This window comes from Engystomops pustulosus, chromosome 2, assembly GCF_040894005.1.
Source record: "Engystomops pustulosus chromosome 2, aEngPut4.maternal, whole genome shotgun sequence".
In the NCBI taxonomy this organism is placed as follows: domain Eukaryota; kingdom Metazoa; phylum Chordata; class Amphibia; order Anura; family Leptodactylidae; genus Engystomops; species Engystomops pustulosus.
In genome coordinates, this window is record NC_092412.1 from 256280887 (window position 1) to 256297160 (window position 16274).

The following is a 16274-nucleotide window of genomic DNA, read 5'->3' on the forward strand; positions in this document are numbered from 1 at the left end:
TAAACGCTTTGTGTATCTTATTACCCCGGAAAAGAGGAACCTCCTGCAGCTGCATTAAACAGGCGCGGCGTGAGTTAACCTGAGATGAAAACAGAATCAGCGCCCGTACTCTGCTATTACTCGCTGATGATAATGGCGCGCTAAGTGTAATCACAGGAGAGGTAATGTAGGCCTGCGCCACAGCGCTGCCACTAATGCAAACTTCAAGAAAAAATATTATAAAAATAATACTGTAAGCGACTCCGGCTTGTTGGGGATGGAGACGGCTTCTATGTTACTTCCTAATAAGAGAATAATTGGTGCTGGTGGAAGAAGAGGAGTAAGGGAAGTGATGGTGGAAGGGGGAGGAAGTAGCCTGGTAGAGAATTACTAGGGTAGAGAATGGAGGAGGAAATACTAAAATAGATAATGGAGGAGGAAGTAATAAGGTAGATTATGGAAGAGGAAGTACTAGGGTACAGAAATGAGTAGGACGTACTAGGTTAGAGAATAGAGGAGGCAGAACTAGGGTACAGAATGGAGGAGGAAGTACTAGGGTACAGAATGGAGGAGGAAGTACTAGGGTACAGAATGGAGGAGGAAGTACTAGGGTACAGAATGGAGGAGGAAGTACTAGGGTACAGAATGGAGGAGGAAGTACTAGAGTACAGAATGGAGGAGGAAGTACTAGAGTACAGAATGTAAGAGGAAGTACTAGGGTACAGAATGGAGGAGGCAGGACTAGGGTACAGAATGGAGGAGGAAGTACTAGAGTACAGAATGTAAGAGGAAGTACTATGGTACAGAATGGAGGAGGCAGGACTAGGGTACAGAATGTAAGAGGAAGTACTAGGGTACAGAATGGAGGAGGAAGTACTAGAGTACAGAATGGAGGAGGCAGGACTAGGGTACAGAATGGAGGAGGAAGTACTAGAGTACAGAATGGAGGAGGAAGTACTAGAGTACAGAATGGAGGAGGAAGTACTAGGGTACAGAATGTAAGAGGAAGTACTAGGGTACAGAATGGAGGAGGAAGTACTAGGGTACAGAATGGAAGAGGACGTACTAGAGTACAGAATGGAAGAGGAAGTACTATGGTACAGAATGGAGGAGGAAGTAGTAGGGTACAGAAAGGAAGAGGAAGTACTAGGGTACAGAATGGAGGATGAAGTACTAGAGTACAGAATGGAAGAGGAAGTACTAGAGTACAGAATGGAGGAGGAAGTACTAGGGTACTGAATAGAAGAGGAAGTACTAGGGTACAGAATGTAGGAGGAAGTACTAGGGTACAGAATGGAAGAGGAAGTACTAGGGTACAGAATGGAGGAGGAAGTACTAGGGTACAGAATGGAGGAGGAAGTACTAGGGTACTGAATGGAAGAGGAAGTTCTAGGGTACAGAATGGAAGAGGAAGTAGTAGGGTACAGATTGGTGGAGGAAGTACAAGAGTACAGAATTGAAGAGGAAGTACTAGGGTAAAGAAAAGAAGAGGAAGTGCTAGAGTACAGAATGGAAGAGGAAGTACTAGGGTAAAGAAAGGAAGAGGACGTGCTGGAGTACAGAATGGAAGAGGAAATACTAGAGTAGAGAATGTTGGACTAAGTACTAGAGTTCAGAATGGAAAAGGAAGTTCTAGGGTACAGAATGGAGAAAGAAGTTCAAATGTAGAGAATAGAGGAGGAGGTACTTGGAGAAAGTACTACAGTAGAGAATAGAGAATAGAGGAATGGCTACAGAATGATGGAGAAAGCACAAGGGTAAAGAATGGAGGAGGAAGCAATAGGATAGAGGAGGAAATACCAGAATATAGAATTATGGAGGAAGTAATAAGGTTGAGAATAGAGGAGTAAGCACCAGGGCAGTGAATGGAGGAAGAAGTACCTGGGTAGAGAATAAAGTTGAAAGTACTAGGGTAGTGAATGGAGAAGAAGAACTATGATAGAGAATGGAGGAGGAAATACTTGGGTACAGAAAGGAGGAGGAAGTACTAGGGTACAGAATGGAGGAGGAAGTACTAGGGTACAGAATGGAGGAGGAAGTACTAGGGTACAGAATGGAGGAGTAAGCACCAGTGTAGTGAATGGTGGAGGAAAATCTAGAGTAGAGATTGGAAAAGGAAGTACTAAGTTAGACTATGATGGAGGAAGTACTTGGATAGAGAATGATAGAGGAAGCACAGAATGGAAGAAGACATACTAGTAGGAAATTGAATAAAAAATACTAGGGTAAAGAATAAATAGGGAAGTATTAGGTGAGAGAATCATGAATGAAAAGGATGGTGGGAGACTAGAGTAGAGAATGAAAGAGGAAGTACTAGGTTAGAGAATGATGAAGGAAGGAAGTACTGGGGTGGAATTGGTGGTAAACGATGGGCGGGATGGATTTAGTTGTGAATAGGTTGGGATTGAGTATGGGGTGTGGTTTTGATTTGCTGTGTAGTCAACAGAGGGGTGGTAGGGTAATAGTCAATAGATAGGCGAGGTAGGGTAATAGATGGTGGAGGGCGGAGGAGGGTGATAAATAGAGGAGACTAGAGTAAGGTAGTGAATATATGAGGGTGGAGTAGGGTGGTAAATATACAATAAGGTAATGAATAGAGGATGATGGAGGAGAGAAGTCAATAGAGAAACATTGATTACGGTAGTGAATAGCGGATGGAGAGTAAGAAGGAGTAGGATGCTGTATAGAGAAATATTGAGCAGAGAGTAGGGTAGCGAACAGAGTAGAGTGATGAATAGTGGAGACTCAAGTAAGGAAGTGAATAAAGGAGGAGGACGGAGGATAGTGAATAGAGGATATTGGGATTCAGTGGTATTAGAAGGATAAAGTAGAGTAGCAGTACATAGAGGAAGGTAGGGTAGTCATGTAGTAAATAGGACTAGTGACAGGAGCAGGTTGATCAGGTCTACACCTTCAACACCACAGGGATTACCCAGACAGACATTATTAGGTATCCCACTCTGGGTCACTACACCACCCCCTCCCCACAGAGCATAACAACCTTTATTTACTTACCCGGTCCTGACGCAATCCCATGTTGCGTTGTCCGACAAGGATTCGGGTCTACCGCGATACACTAAGATTGTGCACCTGAGTTCCTGCATCCATCGCTTCTGTGCCGAGGTCTGCCGGAGTTCACCTTCTTCTTCCCGGTGCTTGTAAGTGCGTGTCTTGGGACACAATTCTAAATGTTTAATCCCGGGTGAAGTCCGAATCCGTTGGGTTGTCCGACGGCCCGCGTGTCCAATTTGTGTCGCGTTCAAGCCGACGCCGATGCGCCAAAATATAATCACGTGTGACATAATCATCAGCGCGATGCGGCGCAAAACGTAAATCGACGGAGAACCCGACGAAAGTGTGCTTCGCGGACCCTTAGTAAATGAGCCCCATTAACTCCGAATATTAAAATCAAAGGCTCTGAAACATTGGAGCAGATTCCTCATGAATATCGAGGCTCTTTGTCTATTTCCCGGGTGCTGAGGATGGCAGGTCTCTTGTGTGACTGGGGGCCTGCATGTTCTGCAGCTGTCACCGCGCCACATTTTCAGTCAATAGAGATTATTCAGAGACGTAGAACAAAAGTTGCTTCTTCCTCCTCTGATACATCCTGTACTTTCTGCACAGAACAGCAGGTAAAATAAGAAAGACATGTTTTATTTTTTGTATTTTTCCTTTCATTTCTCCCAAGAGTTTGTTATAAAGAAAAAGGAATACAAGGAAAATAAAAGAGGCGTGGTTTTCCTTATCCCATCCTGGAAAACTTTGTATATTTTCCCCAAATCCCCTAGTGGAGCGTCCATGGCTATAAGACTCCACAGACCTACATGGTGGCCTTAATTGGCAAAGTCTCTATAAGGAGAACTCTTACTTCCCGACAACAGTTTCTTATATAAAGTCATAGGAGGTGCAGCCTGAGTTCAGGGTGGGATTTCTTATATAAAGTCATAGGAGGTACTCCAGTGCACCTCTAGCACTCCTCTATGACTCCAGTGCACCTCTAGCACTCCTCTATCACTCCAGTGCACCTCTAGCACTCCTCTATCACTCCAGTGCACCTCTAGCACTCCTCTAACACTCCAGTGCACCTCTAGCACTCCTCTATCACTCCAGTGCACGTCTAGCACTCCTCTATCACACCAGTGCACCTCTATCACTCCTCTATCACACCAGTGCACCTCTAGCACTCCTCTATCACACCAGTGCACCTCTATCACTCCTCTATCACACCAGTGCACCTCTAGCACTCCTCTATCACACCAGTGCACCTCTAGCACTCCTCTATCACTCCAGTGCACCTCTATCACTCCTCTATCACACCAGTGCACCTCTATCACTCCTCTATCACACCAGTGCACCTCTAGCACTCCTCTATCACACCAGTGCACCTCTAGCACTCCTCTATCACTCCAGTGCACGTCTAGCACTCCTCTATCACACCAGTGCACCTCTATCACTCCTCTATCACACCAGTGCACCTCTATCACTCCTCTATCACACCAGTGCACCTCTAGCACTCCTCTATCACACCAGTGCACCTCTATCACTCCTCTATCACTCCAGTGCACCTCTAGCACTCCTCTATCACACCAGTGCACCTCTAGCACTCCTCTATCACTCCAGTGCACCTCTATCACTCCTCTATCACACCAGTGCACCTCTATCACTCCTCTATCACACCAGTGCACCTCTAGCACTCCTCTATCACACCAGTGCACCTCTAGCACTCCTCTATCACTCCAGTGCACGTCTAGCACTCCTCTATCACACCAGTGCACCTCTATCACTCCTCTATCACACCAGTGCACCTCTATCACTCCTCTATCACACCAGTGCACCTCTAGCACTCCTCTATCACTCCAGTGCACCTCTATCACTCCTCTATCACACCAGTGCACCTCTAGCACTCCTCTATCACTCCAGTGCACCTCTATCACTCCTCTATCACACCAGTGCACCTCTATCACTCCTCTATCACACCAGTGCACCTCCAGCACTCCTCTATCACACCAGTGCACCTCTAGCACTCCACTATCACTCCAGTGCACCTCTATCACTCCACTATCACTCCAGTGCACCTCTATCACTCATCTATCACACCAGTGCACCTCTAGCACTCCTCTATCACACCAGTGCACCTCTAGCACTCCTCTATCACTCCAGTGCACCTCTATCACTCCTCTATCACACCAGTGCACCTCTAGCACTCCTCTATCACTCCAGTGCACCTCTAGCACTCCTCTATCACTCCAGTGCACCTCTATCACTCCTCTATCACACCAGTGCACCTCTAGCACTCCTCTAACACTCCAGTGCACCTCTAGCACTCCTCTAACACTCCAGTGCACCTCTATCACTCCTCTATCACACCAGTGCACCTCTAGCACTCCTCTAACACTCCAGTGCACCTCTAGCACTCCTCTAACACTCCAGTGCACCTCTATCACTCCTCTATCACACCAGTGCACCTCTATCACTCATCTATCACACCAGTGCACCTCTAGCACTCCTCTATCACACCAGTGCACCTCTAGCTCTCCTCTATCACTCCAGTGCACCTCTATCACTCCTCTATCACACCAGTGCACCTCTAGCACTCCTCTATCACTCCAGTGCACCTCTAGCACTCCTCTATCACTCCAGTGCACCTCTATCACTCCTCTATCACACCAGTGCACCTCTATCACTCCACTATCACTCCAGTGCACCTCTATCACTCATCTATCACACCAGTGCACCTCTAGCACTCCTCTATCACACCAGTGCACCTCTAGCACTCCTCTATCACTCCAGTGCACCTCTATCACTCCTCTATCACACCAGTGCACCTCTAGCACTCCTCTATCACTCCAGTGCACCTCTAGCACTCCTCTATCACTCCAGTGCACCTCTATCACTCCTCTATCACACCAGTGCACCTCTAGCACACCTCTAACACTCCAGTGCACCTCTAGCACTCCTCTAACACTCCAGTGCACCTCTATCACTCCTCTATCACACCAGTGCACCTCTAGCACTCATCTAACACTCCAGTGCACCTCTAGCACTCCTCTAACACTCCAGTGCACCTCTAGCACTCCTCCATCACTCCAGTGCACCTCTTGCACTTCTCCATTACTCCATTACTCCAGTGCACCTCTATCACTCCTCTATCACACCAGTGCACCTCTAGCACTCCTCTATCACTCCAGTGCACCTCTAGCACTCCTCCATCACTCCAGTGCACCTCTAGCACTCCTCCATCACTCCAGTGCACCTCTAGCACTCCTCTATTACTCCAGTGCACCTCTAGCACTCCTCCATCACTCCAGTGCACCTCTAGCACTCCTCCATCACTCCAGTGCACCTCTAGCACTCCTCCATCACTCCAGTGCACCTCTTGCACTTTTCCATTACTCCAGTGCACCTCTAGCACTCCTCTGGATTGGGCTACCAACATCACTTGGGAAATATTTTCTATGTACCACTTCTGAGGATGGAACCAGTGTACCATTAAAAAAGAAAAACTGCAGCAGAGACCCCATCGCCCATGTCCTGGTGTCCTACTATATAACGGTCTATAGGACCCCTCGGGCACTGGCACCAGGTGTACTTACTACCTCTGCCTCCTTAGTATCTACAATGTTGCCCCAAATTACCCATTTGTTCCCTACACCTTCCATAGCTCTGAATGTATTGATGTCCACCTGATATACCCTACACCCCCGGGGGGCGCTGTTCTCTCACAGCCCTTCATTATACTGATCCTGCTCCGATACACAACACTAGAGCCTTAAAGGGTTGAAAAAAACTACCAAATGTGATTTCCAAGTGTCATGATTAAACTTCCTTCCTGCAGGATTTAATGGTGACAGCTGTCATCCTGCTGAGCAGATACCGGGTATTTATGAAGAAGTTTCACCCAAGTCTGTAAAAACTAAGAAATCACACAAAAAATGTGTCTATCAGAGCCGGAGCCTCCTGCGCTATCACTGCTTCATTATCACAGGGATCCGGAATATTCTATTACAATGTTTCAATTAGGAAGACAATGTATTAATTAATCTCTTCACACACCCCTGTGTTTGTGTTGTGGGGTCTGCCTCCTGTTCAGAGCTAGGGGGTAAGAGAGGAAGATCTAGGGTAAGAGAGGAAGACCTAGGGTAAGAGAGGTAGACCTAGGGTAGGGGTACAAGAGGAAGACCTAGGAGTAAGAGAGGGAGACTAAGGGGTAAGAGAAGAAGACTTAGGGGTAAGAGAGGGAGACCTAGGGTAAGAGAGGAAGACCTAGGGTAGAGGAACGAGAGGGAGACCTAGGGGTAAGAGAGGAAGACCTAGGGTAAGAGAGGTAGACCTAGGGTAGGGGTACAAGAGAAAGACCTAGGAGTAAGAGAGGGAGACTAAGGGGTAAGAGAAGAAGACTTAGGGGTTTGAGAGGGAGACCTAAGGGTAAGAGAGGAAGACCTAGGGTAGAGGAACGAGAGGGAGACCTAGGGGTAAGAGAGGGAGACCTAGGGGTAAGAGAGGGAGACCTAAGGGTAAGAGAGGAAGACCTAGGGTAGGGGTACGAGAGAAAGACCTAGGGGTAAGAGAGGGAGACCTAGGGTAGGGGTACGAGAGAAAGACCTAGGAGTAAGAGAGGGAGACAAAGGGGTAAGAGAAGAATACTTAGGAGTAAGAGAGGGAGACCTAAGGGTAAGAGAGGAAGACTTAGGGGTTTGAGAGGGAGACCTAGGGGTAAAAGAGGGAGAAGGAGACCTAGAGGTAAGAGAGGGAGACCAAGGGGTAAGAGAGGGAAACTTAGGCAAAAGAGAGGGACACCTGGGGGTAAGAGAGGGAGACTTAGGGTTAAGAGAGGGAGACAAAGGGGTAAGAGAGGGATACCTAGGGGTAAGAGATGGAAACTTAGAGGTAAAAGAGGGAGACCTAGGGGTAAGAGAGGGAGACCTAGAGGTAAGAGAGGGAGACCAAGGGGTAAGGGCAGACCTAGGTGTAAGAGAGGGAGACCTAGGGGTAAGAGAGGGAGACCTAGGGGTAATGAGGGGTGTTAACTTCTTAGATGTCACGGTCTAGGGCAACCACGGCATCTAGGAGGTGCGGCTGTTGTGTGACTACTTTCAGACCCCATGAAGTCATTTCAGGGTATTAACCAGGGGCACAACAATGCATGAGTTGGGGTCTAAGAGGGATTCTGACTTGGTAACACTAAGAGTGGCAGTATAATACTTTAATACAATCCTTAGTGTGACAACAAAAAGTATAAAACAAAGTCAAATATGTTTCCAAAAAAATTTCATAAGTGTGAAAAAAACTGTCAATTTTCCTCAAAAAATGTGTGTTCAATATTTTCAAGTAAAGAATTTTTTTTTTTTTTTTTAAAGACACATATTTGGTATCCCATGAAATACAAGACGAGGACATCAGTTCTTCTGCATTGTGAACGTTCTAATATGGAAAAATAACAATACAAACCATTCCCGGAGTGAATGGTTCAACTGATTAAATAAAAAATGACAAATCTCAAGGCAGGAAAACACAAAATACAAGGATTTTTCATAAATATTTTTATACAATACAAAGTTAATAAAAACATTAAACCTGCTCTGTATATATCAGGTATTATGTGACGGGTTATTTATGCTGAATGGTAAATGTTAATGGGTTAGTTCTCTAGTTTCTGGTGGCCTCCTCCCTGTTACACATCACAGTTCAATCCCTGGTGAGTAGTGGGTTTGCACTCTGGTTCTTAGGGTCCAGTGGTTTGATGGCCTTTCCTATGATTCACATCACTGGATGATCCCTGGTGGGATGTGGTTAATTCTCTTTTCTAATGTCCCTTGTCAGTTGTGGATTCACACAATAGTTCCTGGTGTCCAGTGGGTTGGTGGTCCTCATCATAACACGCATCACTTAGCGTCCAGTGGTTTGGTGACCCTCTGCATGGTACTTATTGCTGTATTATCCCTGTTGAGCAGTGGGCTCTTGCTCTAGTTCCTACTCTCCAGTAGTTTGGTGACCCTCTGCATGGTACTTATTGCTGTATTATCCCTGTTGAGCAGTGGGTCTCGCTCTAGTTCCTGGTCTCCAGTGGTTTGGTGACCCTCTCCATGGTACTTATTGCTGTATTATCCCTGTTGAGCAGTGGGTTCTCGCTCTAGTTCCTGGTCTCCAGTGGTTTGGTGACCCTGTGCATGGTACTTATTGCTGTATTATCCCTGTTGAGCAGTGGGTTCTCGCTCTAGTTCCTGGTCTCCAGTGGTTTGGTGACCCTCTCCATGGTACTTATTGCTGTATTATCCCTGTTGAGTAGTGGGCTCTCGCTCTAGTTCCTAGTCTCCAGTGGTTGGGTGACCCTCTCCATGGTACTTATTGCTGTATTATCCCTGTTGAGCAGTGGGTTCTCGCTCTAGTTCCTGGTCTCCAGTGGTTTGGTGACCCTCTCCATGGTACTTATTGCTGTATTATCCCTGTTGAGCAGTGGGTTCTCGCTCTAGTTCCTGGTCTCCAGTGGTTTGGTGACCCTCTCCATGGTACTTATTGCTGTATTATCCCTGTTGAGCAGTGGGTTCTCGCTCTAGTTCCTGGTCTCCAGTGGTTTGGTGACCCTCTCCATGGTACTTATTGCTGTATTATCCCTGTTGAGCAGTGGGTTCTCGCTCTAGTTCCTGGTCTCCAGTGGTTTGGTGACCCTCTCCATGGTACTTATTGCTGTATTATCCCTGTTGAGCAGTGGGTTCTCGCTCTAGTTCCTGGTCTCCAGTGGTTTGGAGACCCTCTCCATGGTACTTATTGCTGTATTATCCCTGTTGAGCAGTGGGTTCTCGCTCTAGTTCCTGGTCTCCAGTGGTTTGGAGACCCTCTCCATGGTACTTATTGCTGTATTATCCCTTTTGAGCAGTGGGTTCTCGCTCTAGTTCATGGTCTCCAGTGGTTTGGTGGCCATCTCCATGATAAACATCAATGGACGATCCCAGTGATGCTCTCCTATCCCATTTGGGCAGTAGATCGCTATTCTGGGTCTTGATATCCATTGGTTTGGTGTTTCATCTCTTTGATACTCATTACTGGGTACTGGGCTTTAGTACGATTCAATAAACCACTTTATTGATCCCCTGGTTTTGGTTTACAGTTTCAGACTCATTACCCTTCTATCCCCGGTGAGTAGTGGGGTTGCTCACATTTAGACCCCCCCCCCCCTCAGACCTCATATTGATATCCTTAGTGTAGGTGATCAACTTTTAGGTCAAATAAAGGGATTTTTGTGGCTAATTGGAAACCTGCTTTGACGCTGGCACATTGACTCCTCCTCTAGTCCCAGATGGACCAGTAATGTTGACGATCCTATTACTACCGCAACCAATCGTTGGCACCGGTGGTCAAATGAGGATTGGTGATATCACTGACTAGAAGGTTCTGGTAAATGTGACTGCTGAGGGTGATGGGGTCACGACCACTCATGGAACAGGACGGGGTCATATTGACCAACCACAGATGGATGAGCGCCTCGTAGGTTTTCGTCCTATAGCTACACTGACCTCCAAGAGAAGTTTTGATGAGCTCCGACAATCCCTTCAAGTAAGAATATAATGATATCACTTCTTTTTTAACATATCTGGCAGAAATGTCTTCTTGGACTTGTCATATTACACGGCGGTCTATCTCCTTCACACGTCTTCTGGCCTTCCACTATCTCCCATCGTACAGGATGTGTGACAGCCAAATCATCTCATCTAGAATGTGATATCAACAGCAGCGACGTTAGTGCCGAGCCGTGGCCTCCGCTAATCCCAGCAGATCTCATATCATGACCGAGGAGGTTATCTGCCCCTCGCTCAGAGCCCGAGCTATCACCATTGTCACATCACATGGAGGATAACAAACACCGCACTTGACCCCATCGTCTCCGGATTACGCCACATCTCTGTCATTATTCATTTCCTCCATTTCACTCACTTTTATTACATTTGTCAGAAAGGAAGGAGATGACGGCAAAGGCAAGGAGGCTCACATCCGAGAAGAAGGACATGTCAGAGCTTCCTGGTGGTAAATATCAGGGGGCTTCCTGGTGGTAAATATCAGGGGGCTTCCTGGTGGTAAATATCAGGGGGCTTCCTGGTGGTAAATATCAGGGGGCTTCCTGGTGGTAAATATCAGGGGGCTTCCTGGTGGTAAATATCAGGGGGCATCCTGGTGGTAAATATTAGGGGGCTTCCTGGTGGTAAATATCAGGGGCTTCCTGGTGGTAAATATCAGGGGGCTTCCTGGTGGTAAATATCAGGGGGCTTCCTGGTGGTAAATATCAGGGGGCATCCTGGTGGTAAATATTAGGGGGCTTCCTGGTGGTAAATATCAGGGGCTTCCTGGTGGTAAATATCAGGGGGCTTCCTGGTGGTAAATATCAGGGGGCTTCCTGGTGGTAAATATCAGGGGGCTTCCCGGTGGTAAATATCAGGGGCTTCCTGGTGGTAAATATCAGGGGGCTTCCTGTTGGTAAATATCAGGGGGCTTCCTGGTGGTAAATATCAGGGGGCTTCCTGGTGGTAAATATCAGGGGGCTTCCTGGTGGTAAATATCAGGGGGCTTCCTGGTGGTAAATATCAGGGGGCTTCCTGGTGGTAAATATCAGGGGGCATCCTGGTGGTAAATATTAGGGGGCTTCCTGGTGGTAAATATCAGGGGCTTCCTGGTGGTAAATATCAGGGGGCTTCCTGGTGGTAAATATCAGGGGGCTTCCTGGTGGTAAATATCAGGGGGCTTCCCGGTGGTAAATATCAGGGGCTTCCTGGTGGTAAATATCAGGGGGCTTCCTGTTGGTAAATATCAGGGGGCTTCCTGGTGGTAAATATCAGGGGGCTTCCTGGTGGTAAATATTAGAGGGCCTCCTGGTAATAAATATCAGGGGGCTTCCTGGTGGTAAATGTCAGGGGGCTTCCTGGTGGTAAATATCAGGGGGCTTCCTGGTGGTAAATATCAGGGGGCTTCCTGGTGGTAAATATCAGGGGGCTTCCTGGTGGTAAATATCAGGGGCTTCCTGGTGGTAAATATCAGGGGGCTTCCTGGTGGTTAATATCAGGGGGCTTCCTGGTGGTAAATATCAGGGGGCTTCCTGGTGGTAAATATCAGGGGGCTTCCTGGTGGTAAATATTAGAGGGCCTCCTGGTAATAAATATCAGGGGGCTTCCTGGTGGTAAATGTCAGGGGGCTTCCTGGTGGTAAATATCAGGGGGCTTCCTGGTGGTAAATATCAGGGGGCTTCCTGGTGGTAAATATCAGGGGGCTTCCTGGTGGTAAATATCAGGGGCTTCCTGGTGGTAAATATCAGGGGGCTTCCTGGTGGTTAATATCAGGGGGCTTCCTGGTGGTAAATATCAGGGGGCTTCCTGGTGGTAAATATCAGTGGGCTTCCTGGTGGTTAATATCAGGGGGCTTCCTGGTGGTAAATATCAGGGGGCTTCCTGGTGGTAAATATCAGTGGGCTTCCTGGTGGTTAATATCAGGGGCTTCCTGGTGGTAAATATCAAGGGCTTCCTGGTGGTAAATATCAGGGGGCTTCCCGGTGGTAAATATCAGGGACTTCCTGGTGGTAAATATCAGGGGCTTCCTGGTGGTAAATATCAGGGGGCTCCCTGGTGGTTAATATCAGGGGGCTTCCTGGTGGTAAATATCAGGGGGCTTCCTGGTGGTAAATATCAGTGGGCTTCCTGGTGGTTAATATCAGGGGGCTTCCTGGTGGTAAATATCAGGGGGCTTCCTGGTGGTAAATATCAGGGGCTTCCTGGTGGTAAATATCAAGGGCTTCCTGGTGGTAAATATCAGGGGGCTTCCCGGTGGTAAATATCAGTGGGCTTCCTGGTGGTAAATATCAGTGGGCTTCCTGGTGGTTAATATCAGGGGCTTCCTGGTGGTAAATATAAAGGGCTTCCTGGTGGTAAATATCAGGGGGCTTCCCGGTGGTAAATATTAGGGGGCTTCCTGGTGGTAAATATCAGGGGCTTCCTGGTGGTAAATATCAGGGGGCTTCCTGGTGGTTAATATCAGGGGGCTTCCTGGTGGTTAATATCAGGGGGCTTCCTGGTGGTTAATATCAGGGGCTTCCCGGTGGTAAATATCAGTGGGCTTCCTGGTGGTTAATATCAGGGGCTTCCTGGGGGTAAATATCAGGGGGCTTCCTGGTGGTTAATATCAGGGGCCTCCTGGTGGTAAATATCAGGGGGCTTCCTGTTGGTAAGTGTCAAGGGGCTTTCTGGCCGTCTTGTGACAAAGTATCTCCGAATCCTGTTTTTCAAAAAATCTGATCATCTCATACTGCTGGACTCAGGATATGTGAAAGCACGGATAAAGGGGAGTACTGCGAGATTAAAGGAGAGGTCTGCAGTTATAGAAAAGTTATGAGTCTGATTTTCCAAAGTTCCCCCTCCCCCATTCCGATAGAAGGACACTTACAGCTTTCAGGGGTCGTTATTTGCCAACTTTTCACGTCTTCATGTAACTTTTGCAAACATCACTTGTTTCATCCGAATAAAAGTTTATTTTTAGAAGTAATTTAAGAAAGATAATGTGATCGGCATTCACAATATATAGATCCCCAGAAAATGAGGGAACATTGAGGAATTTTTTACAATCGGTTCCGCTTGTCTGACTTTTTATAAAGACATCAATCAAATTGATCTGGATCATTAAACCTGAAGTTTTCCCGTTCGGTTTTCTCCTATGTGTAGATAGACTTCACCGTAATAAAGGCAGAGACGTGGCATCTATAGCAACAGACACATAAACCATAAAGAGGCCACAATACAACCAGTACCAGGGGTGCAACAGAAAGCCCCAAATACAAAACTATACAACCATCATAATATGGGGCAGACTGGTCCCAGGACCCCCTCATACATCCTTTGTCTCCAGGTTCTGAGGACTTGTCTGATATCCAGCAGGAAGGATCCATAGGAGGTGTGTGCCCTCAGGGGGCTGTGGGAAGAGGCAGATGACTTGTAGGACACAGCACAGTCTTCTTCATGATGGAGACTTAGATGGAGGAAGCGTTGGGATGTAACATGGAGCTGCACCTCAAAGTCCATGCAAATGTCCCTGCAACAAAAAGTTTTCTGAGCCAAAGAGGTTACACCGGGAACTAATATAAACTTTTATACCAAGACTTTTAAACCCACAAGTTCCTGACAGGTTCTAACAACTGGTCCAATGCCCAAAACCAAGATAATCCCCTTAACCCATTGAAAGTTTGCGCTGGAAGATTTAAGAGCCTTAAATTGCACAAAATACATATAATGCGATAGGTGCGGTCCAGCCTGGTCTCATGACAGATCTCATGACAGTAGTCTGATCTATGATGGACCTTTCTGGGATGGCTCATCCTTCATTGATGGGTCTTCATCCTGGTTTCCATCTCTGGGGCTTCTACCACTCAGTAGATCTCTCTGGAACACCCCAGCCTCCCAGCTGTCTTATTGCTGTATGTTGTGGGCTCTGGAGAGGTCAATAAGTCCAATACCAGTTCTATAGATCCATATGGTTTGCAAATTTAACTCCATCATGATCCCCGTTTCTCTGCCTTTTTAGTAGAATTAAGGTTTCGCTATTGGTTCATATATCCGGATCCGGATTGGGGATATCAAGAAGAATGGAAACATACATGGCGGTAAGCACTTTTTGAGGACTGATTGGACTCCCTTAGAACTTTTTCCAGGTTGCAAATTACCCTTCTGTTTATGACCCATGAGAGGGTTGGCCATCAGGTTTCTTGACCCCCTTCAAAACCCAAGATCTCCGCTTCAGAGTTATATCTAGTTTGAGGATTCTTGGACGGGACTGTAAGTACGGAGTATCCTGCAAGGTGGGTGGTGTGTGGGCATGACAGGCTGGGTTGGGAGGGGGGAAATAGCTTGGGTGCATTTTATTGGGGGTGGAGAATAGAGGGTTTTTGAATGGGGGAGGAACTACAGGTTTTATAAGGGATGGCAGGAAGGGTTGGCCTCATTCTGGACCAAAAAATTGCACCGCCCACCCTCCCCTTAGTTGTTTATTGTATCAGGGACACTCATGTGTTTTGGAGAGGAGGGAAACACTTAGTCCTTCTCTTCTAAGATTCTCTTGTATTGGGTGGGTAGTGTTTAGGGAATTAGGCTGCGTCTTTTGTGAGGTGACAAGTTCTTGGCAACAGCCAATATAAGCGCTTGATATAGTGGCTTGCAAAATTTGGAAGGTGGATTATAAAGCAGGAAGGTGGATTATATGAAAAAAAATTGGTGGTTTCCACTATCTAGGGTATGACGTGGGACAAATGTTTTGGTTGTTATCTCCAAAAGGTTGGTCTAGGACCTCATCTTCTTTTGCCGCTTAGCTGGGAGGTTGGTGGTGGGTGGAGCTGGGGGTGGGGCTTTCACACGCTTTGCACATATTTGTGTTTTTTATTTGAGACAATTTGCTAGGAAAAATGGTTTTCAGAAAATGATGTCACTGAACTGTGAGGTTGTTGCCAAGAGCTCAGGTGTCAGAATCCTTAATCCTTTGTTAATATTGTTGTGTTTTTTTGTTAGGTGGTCCCTTCCCTTGCTCCGCTAGTCATTGCCTAGTTATGGGATAGCATCCGAGGTGAATACAAGGAGCAGGGTGGACTCTGGAAGCTTGTGGAAGGTTTGTCCCATCTCCTTTATGAGATCACATCCTTGTACATTATGTTTATGTTCTTGGGTAAAAGAAAGCAATTTGTGGAGCAAAAAGCTGAAGAAAATCTGCTTATTATTTCCAGCACAATTTATTATGAAAGTCTAATGGATACAAAGGGGCTCAATTACTAAGGGTCTGTCGGACGCACTTCCGTTGGGTTTCCCGACGATTTCCTATTTGCGGCGAATTGCCCCCGGATTTTGGCGCACACGATTGGATTTTGGCGCATCGACGCCGACTTTCACGCAACAATAATCGGGGAGCATGGCAGTCGAACAACCCGACTGATTCGAAAAAACTGCGGAATTTAAAAAACGTTTTGTGTCGCAAGATCAGCACTTACATGGACCTCGGCGAAGCAGCGACACCTGCAGGATATCAGGCGCACGGACCTTAGTGAATTCTGGCAGACCCGAATCCTTGTTGGATCACGCGCCGTGAGATTGCGACTGGACTGGGCAAGTAAATGATCCCCAAAGTATCAGTCCCTCCATGGAGCTCGGAGATTTAAAATGGACAAAAGCAATAAATTTGTATCAATTCTACTTTCGGTGAATAAACATCCGGAATTCTGTAGCTGTTTCCATGGATTCTTTGCTTCGTGACGTTCCAGGACTGGTATGAGGCCAGAGCAGCAT